Genomic DNA, 11,147 nt, shown 5'->3' with positions numbered 1-11,147 from the left:
AGGCAAATTTGCTACTGTCCCACAAAATTCTACGCTTGGAGGCACAACACGAGTCTACAAGAACAAGTTGTGTAGTACACATCATCCCACGGGCCGACAGTAGCCCTCGGGCCCGTGGCACGCACGACTCCATTTTCTTGGGGGGAAAACGGCGTGGGCCCCAACCGCCTGCGGGCCAGGCTCGACGGGTGGGACACGACGAAATGTGGGGCACCCCCACTTCTCCCACAACACCTCGGCAACCGCCTTGGCTGACATAAAGCCTGCCCGCATGTGGCACGAGGCCATCATTGCCTTCCTTGTTCCACATCCGCTTTCGAAGGCGAGGGGGCGTGAACTGCCCTCTGTCGATTACCATATAAAGGAAAGGGGCAAAAGACCACCCGGCCCATCTTCTTCTTCTAGCTCCTCTCTCCTACTCCAAGATCCGAGTCGACCTCTGCGACGATGGCGAGAGGAAGAGGCCTTGCTGCAGCGCCCAAGGTGCCGCTCTGGGGGCGCGAACGCTCCCAAGCACCCGCCGACGTTGGTCCCAGTGGCCATGGGTGGGACGCCACTCATGGGCGCGGACGCGGGGGGTGAGGCACCCGTGGTCGGGATGGTGGAGGCGCAGCAGCCACCCTGATAGCCTAGGCATGAAGCCACTCCGCCGACGCGGCCCGCGAGTTCATCATGGGCATGGACCGCCAGCCCTGCACTTGGCTCCGGCACCTGTACTCTTTCAAGAAAGAAATTGTGGACCACACGCCCCTGGGCCTATGGTTGCAGCCGGATGGCTGCTGCAACGACCCCTCCTAGGTGGCGACGGAGTTCAAACCCTCTGGCTTCATGTTCTTGAAGCAGGGGTGGAAGTTGTTTTCCCTCGTTCGCGGCTTGTAGAAGGGGCACGTCCTCCACTTGAAGTACGCCATGGCCACCATGCTTTTCATGAAGATCTTCGGGTTACCGGCTTCCACTTGAAGTGCTGCATGGAGAGCGAGGATAGCGACACCTCTAGCAATGACGGCCGTGACTGCGCGAGACGGCGGAGGGCAGGGTGAGTGAGAAGTCGCCGGGGCATCTTCGGCAGCGTTGAAGAGCTCGGTGATGTGGCCAAGGCAGGCGTCGCAGCAAGCATCGGTCGGGCGATAGCGGAGCGGCACGGCCTACGCGTTTGGCAGCCCACGGCGGCTGAGGGAGGAAGGGGGCCGTGGCGGTGCGGCCATCCGACAACATGAAGGAGTGCATGGAGGAGTACTACTGCTCATGGGCAGTGGGAGTGGTGGCGGAAGCCGCGGCCTCGGCAGGGTGGCGGCGATTGCCACGGCCCACAGGCTCCATCTGGGAAACGCGAGGCGCCTAGCGCTCGGCACGCACGCGGCGAGTCAGCCTTGGAGTTGGTGAAATGAAAGTGGAAGCGGAGCGAAACAACAACAGCACACCCCTAGCTGGCACGCTAAATGTCAAAATCAGGGCTCCGAGGAACCAAGAGTTTCGAACTCTAGGGTTCGCTCGCTCCTACGACCCTACTCCTTCCTAGTACAAACCATGGCGACACTACGGCGAGAGTGAGCTAGCGGGGGCAGGCCGGAGACACAGCAGTTACCCAGGTTCGGGCCACCTTGCGGTGTAAAATCCTACCCCTGTTTGGTGGTTGGATTGCACTCGTGAGGGGGAATGAGAGTACAAGGGCTGAAGAGCCAGAATAGTCCGCCTCATCTACGGCAGCTCCCTATTCCTCTTTTATACTTGCCTTGGTCCTCTTCCCCCGAAAACATTGGCGGGAAGGGTTGCCCCACAACGGCAATTTTGAAGGGGGACATGGGCGCAATCCATACTGACAAAAGGTAGTCTTCGCCTGCAAAGACGCTATCCATGACGCGCCGGTGGGCTTGTTGATGACCTCCGCCCAGCGCGCCCGTCGTCATGGTCCTCGTGCACTGATCGGGCAACCTTTGGGGATTGCTTTGGGAAGTGGTGGTTGGCCTTGCTCCCTTAGCACGAAAGAGGAAAGCCTCCTCATTCGTACCTGCTGGCGTGGCCCCTGGCACCGCTTGTCATAGCGCGCGTCACCCACGTGAAGACACAGGCCGTGCGACCGGGTTGAGCAGCCCCTGACTTGTCCACCCGCGATAGGGGCCTTGGGAGGCCACCTTGCGAGGGGCCTCGTAAGGTTCCATTAGAGCCGCCTAGTCATCTCATGAGTCCTGCTAATGGGGGGACTCGTGAGGTAAGGGGCCTCTCACAAGGTCCTGTTTGGTGGCCCACTTCCTGGATCCTTGGGTACGCACCACGCCGTGGGCCGAAGGAAGATGGGTACCCCCGTTCCCACGGGCCCGACAGAGGGGATGATGTTGTACAATAGAGATAAGTATTTTCCTCAGTTAAGAACCAAGGTTATCAATCAAGTAGGAGAACCACACAACACCTCGGTAGCAGCACCTGCATATAGAATAACAAATCCTTGCCCAACGCGAACAAGGGGTTGTCAATCCCTCGGTGGTTACTTGCAAGATTAAATTGTGTAGTATTGATATATAGCTTGAAAAAAAATACGAAATAAAATAAAGAAAGTAAAATTGTAGCAACATATTTTTAGGATTTTTAATATATGATAAAAGTGGACCCGGTGGCCATACCTTTAAGTAGAGGCTTCTCTTTTGAAAATATCATATGGTGGGTAGACAAATTATTATTGGGCAAGTGATAGAAAAGCAAATAATCATGACGATATCCGAGGCAATGATCATGTATATAGGCATCACGTTCGGGACAAGTAGACTGAAATGATTCTGGATCTACTACTATTACTCCACACATCGACCGCTATATATCCGTCATGCGTCTACAGTATTAAGTTCATAATCAATGGAGTAACGCCTTAAGCAAGATTACTTGATGTACACAAAGTAAACTCACGCATGAATAAACCATATCTTTTTATAATTAATGGAAATGATACAAATACGTGTCATGTCCCTTTCTGTCACTGGGATAGAGCACCGCAAGATCGAACCCGTAACGAAGCACCTCTCCAATTGCAAGAAAAATCGATCTCGTTGGCCAAACCAAATCAATAGATCGGAGATATATATAAACCTATAATAATCATGCATAAAAGAGTTCAGAGAAAACTCAAATAATATTCATGGATAATCTTATCACAAACACACAATTCATCGGATTCCAACAAACACACTGCAAAAAGTGATTACATCGAATAGAACTCCAAGAATATCGAGGAGAACATTGTATTGAGAGCAGAGAGAGAGAGAGAGAGAGAGAGAGAGCGAAGGCCATCTAGCTTCTAACTATGGACCTGTAGGTCTGTGGTAATCTACTCAGACATCATCGGAAGGGCAACAAGGTTGATGTAGAGCCCCTCCACGATTTGTTCCCCCTCCGGCAGAGTGACAGAAAAGGCCTCCAAATGGGATCTCTTGAGAACAGGAACTTGCAGGAGCGAAAAAAGTTTTCTAACTGGCTCTTTGTTGGTTTCCCGATTTTCGGAAATTTATAGAGGCGGAGTAAGGTTAAACAGAGCCACGTGGGCCCGACGAGCCACCAAGGCGTGCCCTAGTGCCTCGTGGGTCACTACTCCATCTTTTGGTCCTCTCCTGAAGCTTCCAGGGTCTCTTATGTCCAGAAAAATTCTCCAAAAATCTTCATGGCATTTGGACTTCGTTTGGCACTAATATTCTGAAAAAACAGAAACACGCAAAAAACAACAACTGCCACTGGGCACTAAGTTAATAGGTTAGTCCCAAAAGATGATATATAATTGCTTGTAAATGCATATAAAACATTCAAGATCTATACTATAATAGTGATGACCCACAAGTATAGGGGATCAATCATAGTCATTTTGATAAGTAAGAGTGTCGAACCCAACAAGGAGCAGAAGGAAATTACAACCGGTTTTCAGCAAGGTATTTTCTGCAAGCATTGAAATAGTTGGTAACAAGTAGTTTGATAGAAAGATAATTTGTAATGGACAAGTAATGGTAACGGTAAATAAAGTGCAGCAAGGTAGCCCAATTCTTTTTTGGCAAAGGACAGGCCAAAACGGTCTCTTATAATAAGCAAAGTGTTCTTGAGGGCACACGTGAATTTCGTCTAGTCCCTTTCATCATGTTGGTTTGATTCGCGTTCGCTACTTTGATAATTTGATATGTGGGTGGACAGGTGCTTGGGTGTTGTTCTTACTTGAACAAACCTCCCACTTATGATTAACCCCCTCGCAAGCATCCGCAACTACGAGAGAAGTATTAAGATAAAATCTAACCATAGCACTAAACTTTTGGATCCAAATCGGTCCCTTACGAAGTAGCGCATAAACTATGGTTTAAGCTTCTGTCACTCTGGCAACCCATCATCTAACTACTTCACAATGCATTCCCTTAGGATCAAATATGGTGAAATGCCATGTAGTTTACGTTCATATGACACCACCACTACAAAAAAAGACACATCCGTGACATTTTGGGCCGCACGATTTTTTTTTGTCATACTTATGACACTTCTATGACGATAATTGTGACAAAACCCGGTATCATCATAGATGTGGTGGGCGCCTACTTCTATGATAAAAAATCATGACAGAAAATGGGCGTTTCGTCCTGGGCGGGCCGGAGACGCAGCTGCATGACATTCTTTGGGCCATCCATGACGGAAAAAACCGTGGTAGAAGCGAGGGCAAGGAAAATATCGGCGAGTTCCCGGTTACGGTGGGTGGTCGGAGGCCGAGCGATGCGTGTTTCTCTCGTACGTATGCGCGTGTGTGCGAGGCATTGGGCTCTAACTGAACCTGAGCGAGGCGTTGGGCTCTAACTTAACCCGAGCGATTGCACTGCAGGCTACGCGTTACTGAACCCGAGCGACCAATCGATCCCTTGCTGTTAACTGAACCCGAGTGATTCCCTAACTACTGCTGCTAACAGAAGCCGATCGATGCTGCCTCTAGATGAACAGTGAGTGTTGTTGGGGGCTTTGGATGAACAGTTCCCGGTGGGGGTTGGATGAACAGGACCCGTGGTAGTAGAGGCCGTTGCCGCTGGATGAACAGTACTATACCCCGATCGATCGAGCCGGTGGATGAACCGGACCCCATGGAGGGCTGGATGAACAGGACCCCGTGGAGGGCTGGATGAACAGTAGTCGGTGGAGGGCTGGTTGAATAGTAACCGGTGGAGGGCTGGATGAACAGTAGCCCGTGGAGGGGTGGTTCAATAGGACCCCGTGGAGAGGGCTGGTTGAACAGTAGCCAGTGGAGGAGCACCCAGTGTAGGCTGGATGAACAGGAGTCCATGGATGAACGGTCGCAGGTGGAGGCTGGAGGACATCGACGGTGGATGAACAGGAGACCGTGGAGGCAGTCGACGGGAGATGAACAGTAGCCCGTGGAGGCAGTCGATGGTGGAGATGAACAATATCACGTGGAGTCCCGTTTTGCGGTACGCCACACGCCTCCCGATGAACAGGACCCCCGTTTCGACCGTAGCGCTCCAACACAAGTCCGTTTCCTCCGTTTTGCAGTACGCCACACACCTCCCGATCAACAGGACCCCGTTTCGACCATAGGAGGTCCGTTTCCTCTGTTTTGTGGTACGCCAGACCCCTCCCGATGAACAGGATCCCGTTTCCACCGTGGCCGGTCGAACACAAGGCCGTTTCCTCCGTTCTGCGGTACGCCAAGCCTTGTTTCCATCGGCTATTCCGTCTAAGCCGGTTGGCTCCCGATGAACACGATGACGCATTCCGTTCTGACCCAGTCGGTTGCCTCCCCATAAACACGATGACGGCGCAGCTTCTCCATTCCGACCCAGCCATGTACATGAGCCCTGGCCGTACGTATGCGCGAGTAGGCGTTCGAGACCCCGCCCGTATGTACGTACATGGCCGTATTTTCTTTGTTGCACCCTGGCCGATGTACATACGTGTACATGCTACGTGCGCGCTTCTACATCGACCAGTATGTACGTACACGTTCGCGACCAGAATGACAACGCAACGTACGCTTCGACCAGGTGGGTCCTGACTGTCAGGCACTTCCTTGCGTGCGAAGATGTAGCTGGTGGGTCCCAGTAGTTAGGGGGCGCATCATTTTTTTTGCCCGTAATATGGACGCCCTTCTTTGCGTGGAAGATGTAGCTGGTGGGTCCCAGCAGTCAGGGGGGAAACATTTTTTTTCGCGAAATATGGTGGCGCGTCCAGTGGGTGCCTGCTGTCAGGTGGAGGAATACTTATTTTGCGCGTAATAAGGAGGCACTTCCTTGTTGCGGGCGTGGACGCATCTTTCAGCCTCTCCACCTACAGTACTCTTCCGACGGAAGTCGTTTGGTGACCACATTGACCACGCCACGCCAAGAGCACCAGGGCGGTGGACGACGGCGAGGCCTAGGAAGGGGACGACACGGAACCGGGGAAGACGCGACAGTGGACGCCCACGTGGAGGGGAGTACGTGGGTTGACTGCTTCGGCTGCGGTGTGAGGCTGCCATCGCCGGAGAATAACAGGAGGTGTGGGTGAGTATAGAGGGATGGCATGGCCAGCGGTGGTAGTACAGCCGGACACGGGAGGCAGGAGCAGGCGGCACGACCAACGCTTGTTTGGGTGGCTGGAGCAAGAAGAATAAAGGTTTAATAAGCACTACGGCCGTTGGATGGACATCGTACGGTCACTGGAGCTAGAATCATTCATATTGACTAAGTTGACAAAGCCCTTCGTCCGCGTCAACTTAGTAGGCCCACAAGTTAGCCTCCCACTATGGTGGGTCCCAGCTAGCAGGGGGAGTATTCATTTTTTTGTGCGTAATAAGGAGGTACTTCCTTGCGTGCGAAGATATAGCTGGTGGGTCCGAGATGTCAGCGGTAGTATTCATTCTTTTTGGCGTAATAAGGACGCACTTCCTAATGTACGAAGATGTAGCTGGTGGGTCCTAGCAGTAGGGGGAGAAAACATTATTTTTCAGGGTAAAAAGGATGCAGTTGCATGCATGCGTCCATGGGCGTGGTGCGTCCCCACTGTCAGCCTCTCACGTACAGTCATCTTCCGATGACTCTCGTTTATTGACCACGCTGACCACACCGTGCCGAGCACACCAAGGCCGGTGGACGATGGCGAGGCCCCAGACTGGAACGTCCCGGAGATGGGGAAGACGCGGCAGTGGAGTCGCAGATGGAGAGGAGTGGGAAACTTGACTGTTTCGGGTGCACGGCAGCACTACCGCCCACGGGAGACAGGAGCAAGAACAGAGGTTGAAGAAAGAGCACGGCTATTGGATTAACATCCAACGGTCTAGCTGCTAGAATCATTGGTTGATTAAGTTGACAAAGGCCCTCGTACACGTCCGCTTAGTAGGCCCACAAGTAAGCCACCAAATCTGACAGGTCCCAGCTGTCAACGGGAGGAATAGTTTTTTTCGCATAACAAGGAGGCACTTCCTTCCGTGCGAAGATACAACCGGTGGGTCCCAGCTGTCAGGGGGAGGAAACATTTTTTTCAGCTTAATAAGGAGGAACTTTTCTTGCGTGCGACCATGGACCTCGTGGGTCCCAGCCATCAGGCTCTCCTGTCCTCTTCCGATGACTCTCGTTTGTTAACCACGGCACGCCGAGCGCAGCGAGTCGGTGGACGACGGCGAGGCCCCGGACGGGAATGACCCGGAGACGGGAAGATGCGGCAGTGGAGTCGCAGATTGAGAGGAGTATAAGGGTTATAACTGGTCCTGGTGTGGTGTGGGGCTGCAGTCGGTGGAGAATAACAGGAGGTGTGGAGGGGTGGAGGGATAGCCTGGCCGGCGGTGGGGTAGCGCTTCGCAGCGATGCGTGCTAAGCAGAGCCGCTAGCCGTCGGAAGCCGGACCAGGCGGTCCCGGCGACGCTGGAGGAAGAAGATGAGAGATTGAAGGTGCATGCCGGCCGTTAGATATAAATCCATTGGCTATGGATGTCACAATCATTTATTGACCAAGTTGACAACGCCCTGCGTAGGCTTTGACCTATTGTCCCACATGTCAGCCTGCAAAAATGTGGTATATGTTTAACCCATGTTTTCTAGAATGTACAGTCCATTTGCTGGGCTGGGTGAACAAATAATTTCGCGTCAATGCGGCCCATTTAATATTTTCTAAGAAATCCCAGCCCATTTGCACTTTCTTGAAATACACAAATTAGCTGGGCTCGTTCTATATATAATGTTATTAGGTTAGAAGGAGCAATTAATATCAAAAAATAAACTGTTGCGACACAATTTATATATATAAATTTAACAAATTAGCGAGTTATTGCTCAAAATAAAAATGAGTGCGTTATTATTACATTGGTCCTTAAAATCTTCGCAAGCTTTTGTACGCAACCACCAGGATTTTCCTACCTGTAAGTCAAAAACAACCAGGATTTTCCTTGCCAACGTGTGTTAAACATTTACTTTTATAAGTTAATAACATGTGTGATGTTTTTATAATGTATATATAAGTCTCTATAAAATATACAATAATAGTAATAATATAAATATATATAATGTGGTTAGAAGGGAAAACATAAATTGGACACAGCATTATTATTCTTATATATAGATAAATAGAACAGAGGTCTGCGTTTTACTAAGAAAATACATTGAGTTGTCGATCTTTAAGAAAAAGTAAAACCTACATTGGGAGGCCCATAGGCCGGTATGGACCTCAAAAAATAAGTTGAAACCACTGTCTCCGTATGTCATGGGCTACGCATACCTAGGCCTAGCTGATACTTGTTCGCCCTCTGGAAAAAAATGATAGTACCAGCTAGATCCCCGAGCGAACTAGATTAAAGAGGGGGCCGGCGGCCCAACTGAAGAAGCACATCAGACCCGATTTTTTTTTCTTCAGTGGATGGCTCTCGATGGCGTTTTTTTACTTGCCTCTGCACCATACAACTTGTATTCTTAGCCTCCCAGTCTGTGGTGGACCAGCTGCCCATTTGCTAGGCGGGCCAACCTACAGAAACCAGCACTCGATTTTTCATCAAACCCCAAAAACAACGCAGCCCATTATGCTTGTTTTGGGGCCGAAAACATTACGGCAGGGGTTGAGCGGGGGAGGGGGGAAGATAGAGCAAAATTATTAAGAAGAGTTGATGCGCCTATGCTACCCTAACAAAGCAGGTGCAATTCTTTTCGGGAACAAGGTGTGCCATTGACACCCACACGTCACAAATCCCACAGTAGACATACTAACAAGTTCACACACCAGTACAGGTAAACATTCGTATCAAACTCAGATTCATAGGACACATTCATATTCATAGCCAACATTCAAAATCAACAACTCAAAAGATTCATATACACACAAGTTCATCATGTCTATGCATCCAAATGATTGATAGATCACACGACAATATTCATAGATAATTCACAAAAAGATTCAGATATACAGATGTTCAGTATGTTTATGCAACCAAATGATTGAGATCACAACCAATATCATCCATGGACGAACTTTAATTACCTAGGGTACAGACTGGTAAATGGTGTTCAGTCGGAGGTACTTCTTGCTAAAATTAATGTTTGTACGAGTAAACTTTCGAGTACATAAGAGGCAGCACAGACAATCTGAACTGTGCTTGTAGGTTTATCCTCAAATAGTGGCTTCGTGCCGAGGGAGGTTTGAGCAACTTGGCCACTACATTCATCCAACTAGTTTACTAGCTCATCTTGGTCCTGTAGCTCGCCAAAATTCTACATTGCAGACTGATTAAGTGCCAGATGAATATACGCGTCAACCAACTTGTCTGGAATCTTTAGACTCCATGCCATACAGTTCGCTAACATATGTGCCGATAACCAACAGGCACAAGTTGTGACCAAAGACTGGACTGCGTTTTTCTGGGCTATGCGCCAAGCAATATTTTTGGCGTTCACTCTCCTAATACAAGAACTTCCAGCTGAGTTAAAGCACTGGCTGGGATACAGTTCATTGTATTGTCTTGTGTAGTTCCACTAAAATGTATGATTGGCACAACATGATCCCTGTTTGCACAAGTAGGAACAATGTGAAACCTTCATTAGCTTAGTGAGAAAGGATAGAAAGACATTAGCATATTACTCTAACAGTAGCATCAAATTCATCTTGGAGAATATGTAGAAGTGGAAGGGGTCCCTGGAGGATCGTCTCACATGTAAGTTAGACGTTGCCGGAGCCCTTGAATGGCCTCAACTGAGGCCTCGTCTTCAGCAATATCACCTTGGCACTGTTTATTCTTCTTCTTATTCCTCTTCATGATCTGTTTCTCTTTCTCCTCACCAGTTGGTAAAACCAAGTACATGATTGACTTTCTATTTCAGAGTAGGTTTTGTCACTGAGGAGTACAAGTGTACAAGTAAACAATAGCATTATTTTCTCATGGCAGTCGCAAAATAGAGATGAAGACATTCATTAAATATCATTCTTACCTAAAGGAAGGTTATGGTGCCAATATGGATGATGAGGATTGGAACACAGATCTCCCTTTGTGAAGTTCCACCGAAATGAACCAACTATTCCATTCTGACATTCCAGTTAAATAGGACAAAAGTCCCTTCTTTTAAGAAGTGTTTTGTGCAGTGCACCCAAAGGTCACAACAGCAACCAGGTGAAATGGATATCCCTGTTTGCACAAATAGCTACAGAGGAAACAGTCACAGTCTCAAACAATTACAGGCAAAAACAGTAGGCTAAACTTGTAATGGCTTATAACAGTGGCATGGCTTCATTTTACCAGGGGCATTAGATTAAGAACAGCTAAATATTTTGTATAAGGGCATGGGACAGTGGGTGCACCAACAGTCCAGCACCATGTACCTAAATCGGGGCATAAAGTGGTGATTCAGAGTTTGTTGCCCCGAGAAACAAATATACAAGTAACATATCTGGGTTGGTCCCTTTTTGTTCACTCTAGCCACCTACTCCTATGTTTTTTTGGAAATGGAGGCTTGCCCCCGGCCTCTGGATCATAATGATGCATGCAGCCATCTTATGTGTGGATAGCAAATCTAGTCCTGTTCATACCACTGTGTACAATGTTTCCCCTATATTTCCCTTTTCGACCAAGAAACCGGTTGGATGACCAGTCTGTACTACTTCCATGCCCTATCCTTCCTGTTTGTACCAAATCCTATGCACATACTAAATTCCCCCACACCCACTTTATTTCT

This window comes from Aegilops tauschii, chromosome 4, assembly GCF_002575655.3.
Source record: "Aegilops tauschii subsp. strangulata cultivar AL8/78 chromosome 4, Aet v6.0, whole genome shotgun sequence".
NCBI lineage: Eukaryota > Viridiplantae > Streptophyta > Magnoliopsida > Poales > Poaceae > Aegilops > Aegilops tauschii.
This window is presented reverse-complemented; position numbering follows the sequence as displayed.